Raw genomic sequence first — 13,606 nt, forward strand, 5'->3', positions numbered from 1 at the left:
CTGAGTGATGAATGAATGAATGCTGGTCCAAAATTCAGGAAAGAAGTTGAGCCCAGGAATGAGTGCTTTGGAGTCTTTTAATATAGATCCATTAGCTGAAAACGTGCAGTTTAGTGGGGGAGCCCAGGCAGAAAAAGAATAGGCGGAGCTCAAAAGAGGACCAAGGAGGCATCCCCATAGGGAAAGACATTGAAAGGCACTGGTAGGTCTTTAGAAGGCCTGGTGAGAGAGCAAAGAGGAGTCAGAGAGGTGAACATACAATAGATCATATCAAAAAGTGGGTCTTCTATTCTGAGGCTTAGAACCATTACATCAGCCTTCAGAGAAGCTACAGCTTGGAATCCTAGAAGGATGAAGGACTGCTGGCACCTGAACAAGAAAAGAATTGCAGAAAAAGCAGCCTAGCGAAAACCTCCCCAGCTTGTTACATCCTGCTTGAGGCAGAAGAGATTCCAGCAGCTTCCAGGAGACTGTCAAGAGGAGGAATTGCCTGCCCCAAGCCAGCGCAACAACCACATCCCAACAGAGCCAAGACACCGAGCCAGGGTGCCATTGAGTGGGGACGTGCAGCAGCAAGAGAAGCCAATCTGCCAATGGGTATTGATTCCCTACTGGCACAGCTCATCCCTCCAAGCAGTTCCAAAGATTTGTCCATTCCCCTTGGGTCTGAGCTGCTTGCAACAAAATATTTTCCCACTCAGCAACTATGACTCTTGCTAGTCTCATGTGGTCTTTGACGAATGATTTTGCTCATAATTAAGTCATCTCCTTGCTGTCTTCCCAGCATAGCCCTTGAGTTATTGCCATTGAGATACAAGGGACATTGTCCTGGTGCATGGGGGGGTGGGGGGGGAGGGGAATGTCCTGACGTGGCAGGGCTTGAAACTGACTTTCTAAGGACAATCGTGTCATTTCTTTGTCATCGTTATGGGTACTTGCATTGTTCTTCAGATAGGTGGAAATATCTTCACTGGTTCTGTTGGACGAGGGGGAGACAGATCTAAAAATACTCAATTCCAGAGACTTTCTTGACCTTCATGCCTTACCAGGGCCCAGTGTAAAGACTTAATAAGTGTTCGGTTAAGTAAATTCAGGCAGAGGACAGTGGCTTAGAAACAGCTCTTACAATGGACAAAATACAAAGATTTCATACTCCAAGGGCAAAAAACACTCTTCCAGGTATGCTTTGTCTTCTGGGTCTAAGTCACTATTCCTTTCCAGCCAAACACTCAAAGACATTGTTGGCGTTCTTCCTAACTTCTTCATTTAGCCTCTCACCAAGCTGCTTGATTTTACTTCACAAATCCCTTTCAGATCTACCCTCAGCCCCCACCCCCCAACTCATATCCCCATTGTGACTCATATCCCCATTGCATTCTTTTAGGGTAAATCCCCTTGAGCTAGAAAGCATTACAATAATCATCTCTCTCCTCCTTCCGGCCAGGAGGAATTTGTTCTAGTAACTGTATTCTATACTTTTGCTAGTTGTATGCCAAATAAAATTTGATCATTATTCTCTAACATTAAAAAAAAACCTCCTAGGAATCAGGCTGGTTTTTTTTTTTTTTTTTTTTTTTTTTTTTTGAGAATAAGGTTTAAATTCCTTGCAAAATTTTCCAGTGGCACCTCCTGCTTCCTATCCTGTTTCAGCCTGTGTCCCAGCCACTCAGAGTTACTCATTGCTCTTCAAACGCACCAGATTCTAAGATGCTCTTGTACATTGGCGTCCTTTTCTCCAGAATTCCTTTCCCCTTTTCACTTGCAGATCAATTTGTCTTCTGTAATCCCCCTGAGTCCATCATGGGTCTCAAACTTCATCGCACTCACCCTGCCCTGCTCTACCTATATTCTCAGTGTAGAGGCAAGAGACACGTTACTCTTGGTCCTTTGGGAGCTGCAAGGGAGGACATAATCCTCCTAGATAGATTTTTATCTGCACTATTTATTTCCTGAAATGCTCCCAGAGTGGAAAGGACAAATGGTATCATGTCCATTTGATATGTGGGAGAATGGAAGGGGACAATGTTGGGTGGAGGGTGTCATAGCAAGGCGAGATGCGGAAGGCAACATGTAATTGCTATCTGGCTCTGTATCCTCTTTGCCCGCTTGCTAAGCAACGCCACAAGACACCACATAGTACCCGAGAGCTGTTCTCACCCAGAATTCCAAGAAAAGAAGCTCGGGTCTCAGCAGGAGCCCAGGGCAACCTGCTCAGTTCTGCCAGCCAGGGAGGCATGGTGATTCCTTCTAGAAAACTATTGTGGGATGTAGGCATTTTCCTAGAAGGAATGAAGCAGACTCCAGGAGAAATGAAGTTCAGAATTAAGTGCACACAACCACAGAACTCAATTTGTGTTTTGAAAAAAAAAGTAACATGTATGAACATGGTAAAATAAGCAAACAAATACAGAAGGATTCACAATGAAAAGTCTATCTTTCCCTCAACCCTTGTCTCCAAGGCTCTCTGTAAAAATTGTTCTCTACCACCTAAAAATATTCCACCTTATATAAAAATAAGTCAGTGTCTGCATGCTTTTTAAATGAATGGAAACACAGTAGAAACACTAATCAACACCTTGCTATTTTTGCTTAAAATATACTTTAGAGATCATTCCATATAAGCCACAGACACCTCAGGCCTTCCAAAAGCTGCACGATATTCAGTTGTGTAAATGTGCCACAATTAGGTCAGCTTCCTTACTGGTGAGAGGCCCATTGATTATTCCCAGTCTCTAGTTATTAAAAGTGTTGCCAGAAACAGGTCACGCATATGTCATGGTGCACATATGTCAACATCTGTGACATAAATTCAAAAAAGAAGAGAACATATGTCAAAAGATATGAAAGTTCAAATTTCTTTTTTTTTTAAGCTTTGTTTATTTATTTGAGAGAAAGAGAGAAGAGGGAAGGGCAGAGGGAGAAGGAGAGAGAGAATTTCAAGCAGACTCCCCACTGACCATGGAGCCTGATGCAGGGCTCAATCCCATGACCCTGAGATCATGACCTGAGCTGAAATCAAGAGTTAGACATTTAACCAACTGAATCACCGAGGTGCCCTGAAAGTACAAATTAAAAAAAAAAAAAAATGAAGGCCCTTCTGTGGTTGGTCCATCCCTGGACTTGTAGGCCACCCCATAGGGCTCTATCAGGTTGCAGTGGGGAGCAGCTGACTCCAAACACAGGGCCTGGTACGACGTGACCCAAGGCAGAAGAACTTGGGATGCTTTGGTGTTTTCAAACCTGTTGCCCATGTATAAACCCTCAGCATGGCATTCAAGACCTTCTATGCTCTGGTGCATCATATAATGATGTGATTTGGGCCTTATCTATAGGCCAAACTCCTGCTTAAAAATATGAAATGCCAAGATGAACTCAAAGGATGACTAACTTCCCCCAGGGCATATAGAGACATGACCCCATGCTACATCCTCTTCCCAGCCTGGTCCAAGCCACTAACCATAAGAGTCATTAGCCATATCCAAAAGGCAGAGAAATGACTTTTAGCAATTTAAGACCTATGCCACACCCAACTAGAAAAAAAGCTGTAGATGTGAAGTTACAATCTCATTTACCAACCTAGCCTCCCCAGTCCTCACATGCACACACTGGGTTATGACCAAAGCTGATTGGGGGACTGATTGCAGAGCTCAGACTATGTCTCAACGGGCTACCACTGCTCTAATTCAGCTCCACTTCCACTTCCTTGCAGGAAAGCAGATCTCATATTGCAAGACTTTATGTGGTTTCAAGACAAACTGGAAATCCAGATTGGTATGGAAAGCCCTCTCAATTTCATAGAATTTGAAAATAATACTTCAAAAAATAAATCCTATGCAGGCTGAAAAAAATGCATATAGTCAGATGAGGTCCACAGGCCCTCAGATCTCTCTGTTTTGGGTATAGACAGGCTGCCACCATACAGTTCCCCTTCTTCTCCAGACAAATTCACCCCAGTGCTCAGCATCCACACTTCCAATCCAAGGAAAAGAATATACAAAGGTCTCCAGCTTTTGGCCAAAACAGAGGCTGGAAAGCAAACCCACTTTTGTTGAAAGGAATGTTCCAAAAGCTTCTCTGAGCCTGTGCTCCAGTGGCTGGAACAAGGCTAACACATTAAGCATTCTAAGGACAACTCACAAGACAACTCATAATTAAGAGCTAAATTGTATATGACCAGCTGGCAAAATGAGTGGATTGGGCCATAATAGCAATTATCAGTCAGATCAGCTTAAGAAAGCTACATTTTTTCATTATCAACACTAAAGCTGCTTCGTTATCAGAGCCTTCTTGACCATTTCCCACTTCCCAGGTGGTGTTCTTCCCTTGATCCTTTGAAATGAGTCATGTGTTCCTTCCTAAAGTACCTCGGAGGAAGAGCAGAAAATCTGGGGGCTCCTCACACCCATCCTTGCCATTCCCCTTTTGAGTGGGATGTGCAAATTTGCTTCTCCTTGGAACAGCCTCTTGTACATATGGCATGTTCTTGGAGGAGATGTGCCTGCATCTCAGGGAACTCACTTGGGGCAGGGCTGGCACCAGAATATGGCCTTCCTCATCAGAACCAGAATAGCGGGGATGCAGGACTTCAGGTTACCAATCACCAGCAGCACAAATCTGGCTACCATTGTGTACATAGGAAAACAAAGATGGATTTAGATGCTTTCTGACTGATTCCTTGTCACTATGTTGAAATGTGAAAGACCGAGAGAGATTTGAAGTTTTCTGTGTTTGTTATATAAACCTTGGTGGAAAATCAAAAACATTTGTCTACATTCCCTTCTCTACTGGGGGCCCAGCACCATTCAGTTCTCTCTTGATAATATCACCCTGATTTCCTTTTGGAAAATTACCTCTTCCCTGCTGGCTTTGGGTTTAGGGACTATATTTTCCAGATGCTTTATCTTACCCTAGTCTGAGACTGAAAACATTCTTTCATTGGTTCATTTCACAAATATTCACTAACATCTACTTTGTTTCAAACACTAGCCTTGGGGCTGAAAACATTGATAATTAATAGTCAGTGTCTTCTCACTTCTGACCTCGTGGAGTTTACAGGCTAGGGTATAATCCAACTTCCCTTGACCTAAGCTAGGCTAATTGTAAAGCTTCCTCTCTGGAATTCGGATTGTATACAGAATGACACAAAAGCTAAAAATGATCAGACTCATCTATTCCAGCTTGGCACCCTTGTGAGATGCGGGGTGGAGGGTGTCTCTGATTCTCAAACTCCCAAAATTGCTCGTATTCTATCCACAGGAAATCCTGAGTGCTTACCTAGATCTGTGTCATACTTTCCAGCCTTCCTGTCGATGCCATAAGAACTCAGGATACATCTATTAAACCCCTCTTTTGTTTTTGTTTACTGGTGTCAGTTTTTATTGCTTGTAAGCACAGAACCTCCCCTGATGTTGGAGCTGCTTCTTAGCCTGTCTATCTGGTCACTAAGTTGGCTTGGGTATCTTATCTTACCAAAACCTGGGGGATTTTTTTAAATCAGAAAAACAACAAAACAAGTTGTTGGAGATAACTGAAATCATGCTATAGAAAACATTCGTGTGATTTGACCCTCTCCTTTCTCTCTGTCTCTATCTTCTCTCTAGACTTCCCTCCCATCTCAGAATCAGTAACATCTATAGTACAATTTTAATGATAACGATCACGCCTTCTCACTAGAATACAGATGCAGTTCTAAGGCAGTAGAGAGACTAGGGACTTGTATGCATGGGTTCTTGCCTACCTTGATTTCTTCCGTGCTTTAACTAAACCACTTCTCCATCTCTCAGTGACTGGCATGTTCACTATTTGGAACATGCTTGCACGTGCTATTTCATAATTGTTTGGTATCACACAGCTTGTCTTTCAGACTCTGTCCATTGGAGCTTCGAGTGAGTCTTGAAGGGAATAGGAGTTTGGGATGTGCCACAAATGCAGCCCATCTCTTTCTGAGCTGAATCCCTCCATGGCAGCAGAAAACATAAATTGTTTTGGTTATTTTCAGAGTCCAGGCTGATAATGCACACAAGTACAGATAGAAAAACAGAAGGCAATCTAAGGTGGTGCAGAGGGTATGCTCTGCCTCTGGAACCAGGCACCACTCAACTGTTGCCATGTAGAAATGTGGCCCAGTATATCCAGATCGTCCCACTTTTGAAGAGAAGTTTTGAAATGTGGATTTGTTGGGGATCCCTGGGTGGCTCAGTGGTTTAGCATTTGCCTTTGGCCCAGGGCATGATCCTGGGGTCCTGGGATCGAGTCCCACATTGGGCTCCCTGCATGGAGCCTGCTTCTCCCTCTGCCTGTGTCTCTGCTTCTCTCTCTCTCATGAATAAACAAAATCTTAAAAAAAAAATGTGGATTTGTGGGTGAAATCTACTGGTGTTCAGGTGTTGTCAATTAACCAAAAAGGAATTAATGCCTGAAGACCAAACAAAACACGTCTGTGGGCAGATTTTAGCCTGTGCACTGCCAGCTTTCAGCTCTGGATCTTCCTTTACCTATTCTGCAATGCACCTTATGCTTTATCAGCTTGCTGTGCTTCTGGATACTTTTAGCTTTATAATTTGATACTTCCTTATTCCCTTGCCTTGTTTGGAATGGATAACTTTCTCCTAGATCAACTGCTCTAGGTGTCGCTCCAGGAATTACCCTCGGCTGTAACCATCCGGGTGCCCTTGGCTTCATTTCAGGCCTCGGGAGAGTTGGGCAGGCCTTCCAGCCTCCAGCCTCTGCTTGAATGTTCTCTCTGTGACAGGGAACTTGGTACTGCCCATCAGCTGATTCCATAATGTGAAGGCATATGAAGGAATAGAAAGGATACAGATTTGGGAGTGAAACAAACACAAGTTCATTCCAGCTTGGTTTCTCCGCATGTACAATCCACAGTTTCATCTGTTAAACAAATACTTGTTTGGAGAATTAAATGTGATAACACTAGACATCACATGGTACCTTTCACATAGGAAGTAAGAGGGCCATAGTCATGGTTTCCCTTCTTTTTATGATTTGTTGTTCATTTGTCCTGGAAACGCATGTGTCAAATTTCATGTTCACATTATGGTTCAAAATTAAGACCCCATGTAGTCGTTTTTCCAGACTCATTAGAAGTAAGTGGGGTGGGATGTTGAATCAGAAGAGGTCTTTCCCAGCACAGCATGTGAGGTTTATTGTCCACCCTGTGCCTCTGGATGCATGCCTGACTCTCTCAGGAGAAGGCTGTGCATCAAGAAATGAGTAAAAGGAAAACAAAGAGCTGTTTTGGCTTTGGAGAACCCTGGGACACAGGGCAGGACAGCTTGGAAGCTCATGAACAAAATGATACTGGACTGTGGTGGTGAAAGACAGACAACACAGCTTGCACCTCACCACCAGCACCTCTCGCAGACAGACCCCTCTCGGGATGACAGGGAGACCGGCTCTGCAATGCTTTACACATGAGAACTGCAATAATCGCTATTATTCGGTGTGATGGTGTGTGGCTTATAGCGTCTGTGACTTGACAATCAAGTAATGAGCTATTGATGAGGGAAATGAACCCGATGACAGCTGAGGCTGGAGACTATTAACATAGAAGCCTTTCCTGCTGAATGTTATCACCCGGGACTCTGGTAATAGCTAATAATTATAGCCACATTTATTGAGATGTTACTCTGTGCTGAGTGCTTTATACGGATTATTACATGCAAGTCTCACAACTCTATGAAAAGTTTATTACTATTCTGTTACAGATAAGGAATCTGGACGGACAACAACAAATACCACCAAGTGCTGGGAAATGGGAGCTCCAGGCACATTCATCACTAGAAAGGTTGGTAAGAGACACAGTAGCAAAGTGGCAAAACACTCATGGTCCCCTGAGCTCTGATTGTCCTCAGAGGAGGGATGCTCAGACTGGGCAGAAATGGGCAGTGAGTGGTGATTCCCTAGAGATGGATGCTGCTCCTGCACTCATCCACGGTACTAGGGAAAAAGCAGGGTCGGTGCCTTCTAGACATTTTTTAAAAGTATTTATTTATTTATTTATTTATTTATTTATTTATTTATTTATTTATTTGAGAGAGAGCACAAGCAGCGGGAGCGGCAGGCAGAGGGAGAAGGAGAAGCAGACTCCTCATGGAACAGGGTCCCAGGACCCTGAGATCATGACTTGGGCCAAAGGAAAATGCTTAACCGATTGAGCCACACAAGGGCCTTGCCTTCCAGAGATTAATGCCCATGTAAATCACCTGGAGATCTTGTTAAAGATGCAGATTCTGATTCAGTAGGTCTGGGGTGAGGCCCATGATTCTGCATTCCTTTTTTTTTAAGCAGTATTTTTTATTATTGTCATCACCATGATGAAGTGTTTAGACTGAGGAGCAGAAATTTTTTTTAAAGGTTTTATTTATTTATTCATGAGAGACAGAGAGAGAGAGAGAGAGAGAGAGGTAGAGACACAGGCAGAGGGAGAAGCAGGCTACATGCAGGGAGCCCGACGTGGGACTTGATCCTGGGTCTCCAGGATGAGGCCCTGGACTGAAGGCAGCGCTAAACCGCTGAGCCACCCGGGCTGCCCCAGGGTGCAAAAATGTTAAGCAATTTTTCCAAAGTACACAGTTGATATACAGTGGACCTGGGACATATATCTCAGCAGGTCTTTTTTTTTTTTTGTATGTATGTATATATTTTTATTGGAGTTCGACATGCCAACATATAGCATAACACCCAGTGCTCATCCCATCAAGTGCCCCCCAGCATGTCTTAAAATCCTCCGGGGGATACTAGTGGGCAACTTCATGAAGGGGGAGGATCTAGGCAACTAGGTAACAATGGAGCTTTTGGTTAGTTAGAGAACCTACCTTGTTGAGAAGAGAGTAGCTCAGCTGTGGTTACAGCTTGTACTTCCCACTGAGCTGACAAATCTGCTGAGCAAACCAAGAAAAAAAAATCGCAAATTGAACATAAGCAAAATCCGGAAACTAATAAAATAAAAATTTTAACATTAATTTCCTAACATGGTAATATGTGTAATATTGTAGTAAATCAGCACCCAGTGAGTGAATGGCATATAAATTACTATAGCCAAGTTTCTTTTCATTTTAGCAATATCCCTCTACCTTAGCATGAGCTAACTGCAAAACTTATTTTTGGACAGCTCACTCTGATGTTATTTTGCCTCCCCTTGATTCAATAGCATCCTTTATCTGTTAGGTTCACCTCACTTATTTTTGCATTAGCCTGTGACAATTGAAGTCATGTGTGGTTGCTTTCATGAAGACAAATCAAAATCTTGATTTAATAATAACATCAGAAGCTAAAGTCTTTCATGAAAATAACTTTCAACTGAAAAAAGAAAAAAGAATCTTGTTTTTCTTCCTGCCAAAATAATCCAAATGAATACAAGAACCAAAAGACGTGAAATTATGTCATTTTGTTTGTTAATTTTTGAAACTAATTTTTTTAAACGTCTTTTTTTTTTTCTTCCCTCAAAACGGTGTATTTTGACTTCTTACTTCCTAATGTGAGAATATAGGTACTGATTTCAGTTCTGTTTTTGTTTCTTCTTTTTCTTTAAAGATTTTGTTTATTTGTTTGAGATAGAGAAAGAGTGAGAGCACAAGTCGGGGGCAGAGGGAGAGGGAGAGGGAGAAGCAGGTTCCCCGCTGAGCAAGGAGCCCAATGTGGGGCTCTATCCCAGGACCCTGGGATCATGACCTGAGCTGAAGGCAGTCGCTTAACCGACTGACCCACCCAGGCGCCCTCTGTTCCTGTTTCTAACTCTCAAGTTCTTCTGAATTGCTACGTTTACAGGTCAAATCCATAATGCCTACATGTTGTTCCCTGATGGTAATTAATCCTCTAAGCTTTATCCATAGGTTGATTCTGAGAATTGAAAATCAATAGTGATTTCATTATTATGACTGTTTAAATGTGGTTCACTACACACCCATAGCTATGATTAAATGGTCTTTCTTGTATGACTTTTTGCCTGGGGTTCAATTTTGGGGGGGAACCAATTACTTTAGCTGGGTTTTTAATTTTGTTCTATCACTTCTACAGCTTTCAAATTCTGCCAAGTTGTCCAGTTTCCCTGGAAAGTCCCTTCTGGGCTTTACACGTCTGGTGATGTCTTTATTCTATCATCCTATTTATTGATACTTGAGTTATATATTGAATTCTACAATGATATGATTTTCCCTCAGAAAGTCAAGCATTCCTAATAGCTAGAGTTGCTGATGGATCACTTGATGCTGTCTTTGTTTTTACTTTGGATTTTTTTTCTCAATTTTGTTTTTAGGGCTTCCTTTTTATCCTTAATATTCTGACATTTGGTGGTCGTGTGCTGTAGATATGGGCGTGTGGTTTGTTGTTGTTGTTGTTGTTGTTGTTTTAATTCATTGTGCTGGGCACTAGGTGTATGTTTTCAGTATGAATGTGAAGCCCTTCTGTTCTGCAAACATTGCCTCATTACTTCTTTGATACTTTCCCCTGTCATTTGTCTTTTGGTTAGATGTTAAACGCTCCTGCATTGACCCTCGGGTTTTCTTTCTCATATTTTCCACTTCTTTATTTTCCTGTTCTACTTCTCAGAGATTTCCCAGATCTGATTTTCCAAGTTTTCTGTCAAATTATTTTCTATGTGGACAAACAGATCTTTACTATAAGGAGGTATTTCTTGGTATGTGTTTATTCCATTTTCGCTGGAAAATGCTTGTTGCATGTTGCAACATTTCCCCAAATCTCTCCCAGAATGTACAGTAGAATTTTAGTTCCCTCCTGTCCTTTGCATGATGCCTGTTTCCTCCAGAATCATGTTTTGTGTCTGTTCCCTTCGATGATTTTCTTTCAGGTTGGAGGGCCTCACACTTGAAGACCTCTGAATGTTCCATTAAACCTGGTGAGGGCCCCGCAGCATGGACGGACCTTGCTCATTTTGTCAATTTATTCAAAGTGACACCAGTTTGGGGAAACAAGTGAAGCATTCCCTGGTGAACCCCCTAAATGATAAAATGTAAAGGACATTCTTCTGGTGACTTCCAGTTTCTCTGAAAGGGAATACTCTTTTTTTTTTTTGGAAGTCTTGGCATAGAAGCCTGGCTTCCACGAATTATGTCCTGCAGGGTGAAGGGGTTTGTTTCAAAAACAGACTTTTGATTAATCACCTTGTTTTGTGCTTCACATCGTAACCCAACCCTCTTTTGCACATTTCATAGTGCTAAGGCTGTTACATACATGAAAGGCATACTGGCTTCCTCTTCATTGGAATCTTTTTCCTGTACATACTCTGGGCTGTGGCTTCCTGGATTCTGCTTCACCACTTTCTTTTTTTTTTTTTTTTTTTTAAGGTTTTCTTTCTTTCTTTCCTTTTCTTTTTAAGAGAGAGAGAGAGCAGGGGCAGAGGGAGAAGTAGACTCTCCACTGAGCAGGGAGCCTCACAATGTAGGGCTCCATCCCAGGACTCTGAGATCATGACCTGAGCCAAAGGCAGACGCTCAACCAACAGAGCCACCCAGGTGCCCTTGCTTCACCACTTTCTAATCATCTGTATCTTACCCATCTTCCAGGGATTTGGTGAACTCTTCCTACTGATGGCTTTTTCATCTTTTTTCATTGAGCATTTAGACATTATTTTCATTCCTATACTATCTTTTATTGACATATTGGTAGAGAGAGGGAACAAACTCATATGGCCAAGAAGTCAACTTCAAACAGAAGTCATTAATATCACTTTAACATAAGAAATGCCAATCCACTGACAGACTGATCTGCTTGCCTAGATCTTTAAAGATAAATTCTGCCTGTAATTGGCACTTGTGATTACTTAGTGCCAGTGAAATTACAAATGAAGTGCAAAGACAGTACTTGATCATAAGTATATGTTTCAAATAAGATTTTTTCACCTGTAAGTAATAGGAAACCTTGACTCAATATGTTTAAACAATAAGGAAACTTACTATCTCATTAGGTCTAGGTTAGGCAGGACCCAGAGTCAGTAAAATTGGGACTCTGTTTCCATTACTCTGAGATTTTTTTTTTCTGTATATGGACTCACATTAGCTTCCATCATGATGACAAGGTGGCCTCCTCCATGTACACAGGATGGTTTCTTGCATGTACCCATGCTGGCTTCCTGCACGTGCACAGGATGGCTTCTTGCATGTACCCAGGATGACTTCCTGCATGTACCCAAGATGACTTCGTGCATTTACATAGGATGGCTTCCTCCATGTGCACAAGAAGGCTTCCTCCATGTGCACAGGATGGCTTCCTGCATGGTCTCTGGAGACAACTAGGGAAACTGGTTTCCCATTTTTTTATCTTGTGAATGAGAGAGGGGGAAAAATCCTTTCCCCTCACCATAAAGTAAAAGGTCATCCCAGCAGTCTTGTCCCTTTAAGTCACTAGGAAATGCTAATTTACTTAAATCTGGGTTTCTGAAACAGTTGCAAGGGAAATAGGATTGTCATGATTTGCATAAAGAAACCAGAATCTGTCTTTAGAACATGGGCTGAGTGAGGGGTGGGAATATCTGAAGAAAAGAAAAGGTGAGGCTTTGAAAAAGACGAATGGGGGAAAGGACACAGGATAGATAATCAACTGTATCTACCACTGATGGTCATGTCAGTGATCTAAGACATCCTTATGTTTTAATTCTTATTTTTTTAAGGATTTTATTTATTTATTTATGAGAAACAGAGAGGCAGAGAGAGAAGCAAGCTCCCCATGGAGCAAGGAGTCCAATGTAGGACTCGACCCCAGGACCCTGGGATCATGACCTGATCCAAAGGCAGATGCTCAACCATTGAGCCACCCACAAACCCCCGTTTTAATTTTTGTTAATGCCAACATGTCAATGTACCATTTAAATATCCCCATAGAAAATTCTCAGGCACCTGACAACATTTATGAAATACCTCACCTCACCATACTACCCCATTTCTCCAGGTGTGGGCTTCCCATCCATGACATCTCTACACTCCCTACAAGGAGGCATGCTCAGTTTTCCGTGTCCTCAGAGGTGAAAGTTGCCTGGAGGGTTTTAATTGCCAGTCCTGAGAAAAGAGTGCCCAGCAAAGGTTTCAAGTCCGCATTATGGGAGGTAATGCATGGCTGTCCCCATGCCAGTGATGTTTGAAAAGGGATTGCAATGATTACCATTCTCCAACACTGCCATTCCTTCCTCAATTTATAGCCCATGCTTAGCAGCTGATCATGCTGGTGCCTGCCTCCACCTCCCACACTGATACTGTGAGTGCAAGTAATTCATCTTCAAATGTATTACTCAAGTGTCAACAAAGCTAGGTCCGTCCAAGCAATATCAGAGTCCAATTAAAGCAGGAACTTGCAAAGTAAGTGAATGATATTTTACCTAGATGAATTTCTCAGATGATGATGGTCCATGTTTTGTTAGTAAAGTCTGAAAAATTATGTAGCTTGGGAAAACTGAACAAGTTAAGTTCAGGCAACTTTGTTTTTATTAATGTGTTCATTCCACAGATATTCCAGAATGTCTACTACGTGGAAGCAGCTGACGGGCCTCACAGGAAGACCCTGTGTTCCCCACCAGCAGAGTGGTGTCTTAAATAAAGTTCCCCAGGAACAGCCTACTGAGATGGAAGTTTGTGAGCAG

At 42.3% G+C, this 13,606-nt stretch overlaps 1 long non-coding RNA gene across 6 annotated transcripts in view; it reads right to left on the reverse strand.

Annotated features, from left to right (window-relative positions):
- Positions 1-13,606, reverse strand: part of LOC111096266 — a 106,046-nt gene that overhangs the window by 47,528 nt on the left and 44,912 nt on the right. For 5 of the 6 annotated variants that reach the window (XR_005360781.1, XR_005360777.1, XR_005360776.1 and 2 more), the window contains exon 4: positions 8,835-8,897. This is a non-coding gene — a long non-coding RNA (uncharacterized LOC111096266). Of the gene's footprint in view, positions 1-8,834; positions 8,901-13,606 lie in introns of all 6 variants that reach the window. The other variant, XR_005360780.1, reaches the window with a different exon arrangement.

This window comes from Canis lupus, chromosome 6, assembly GCF_011100685.1.
Source record: "Canis lupus familiaris isolate Mischka breed German Shepherd chromosome 6, alternate assembly UU_Cfam_GSD_1.0, whole genome shotgun sequence".
Taxonomy (NCBI): Eukaryota; Metazoa; Chordata; class Mammalia; order Carnivora; family Canidae; genus Canis; species Canis lupus.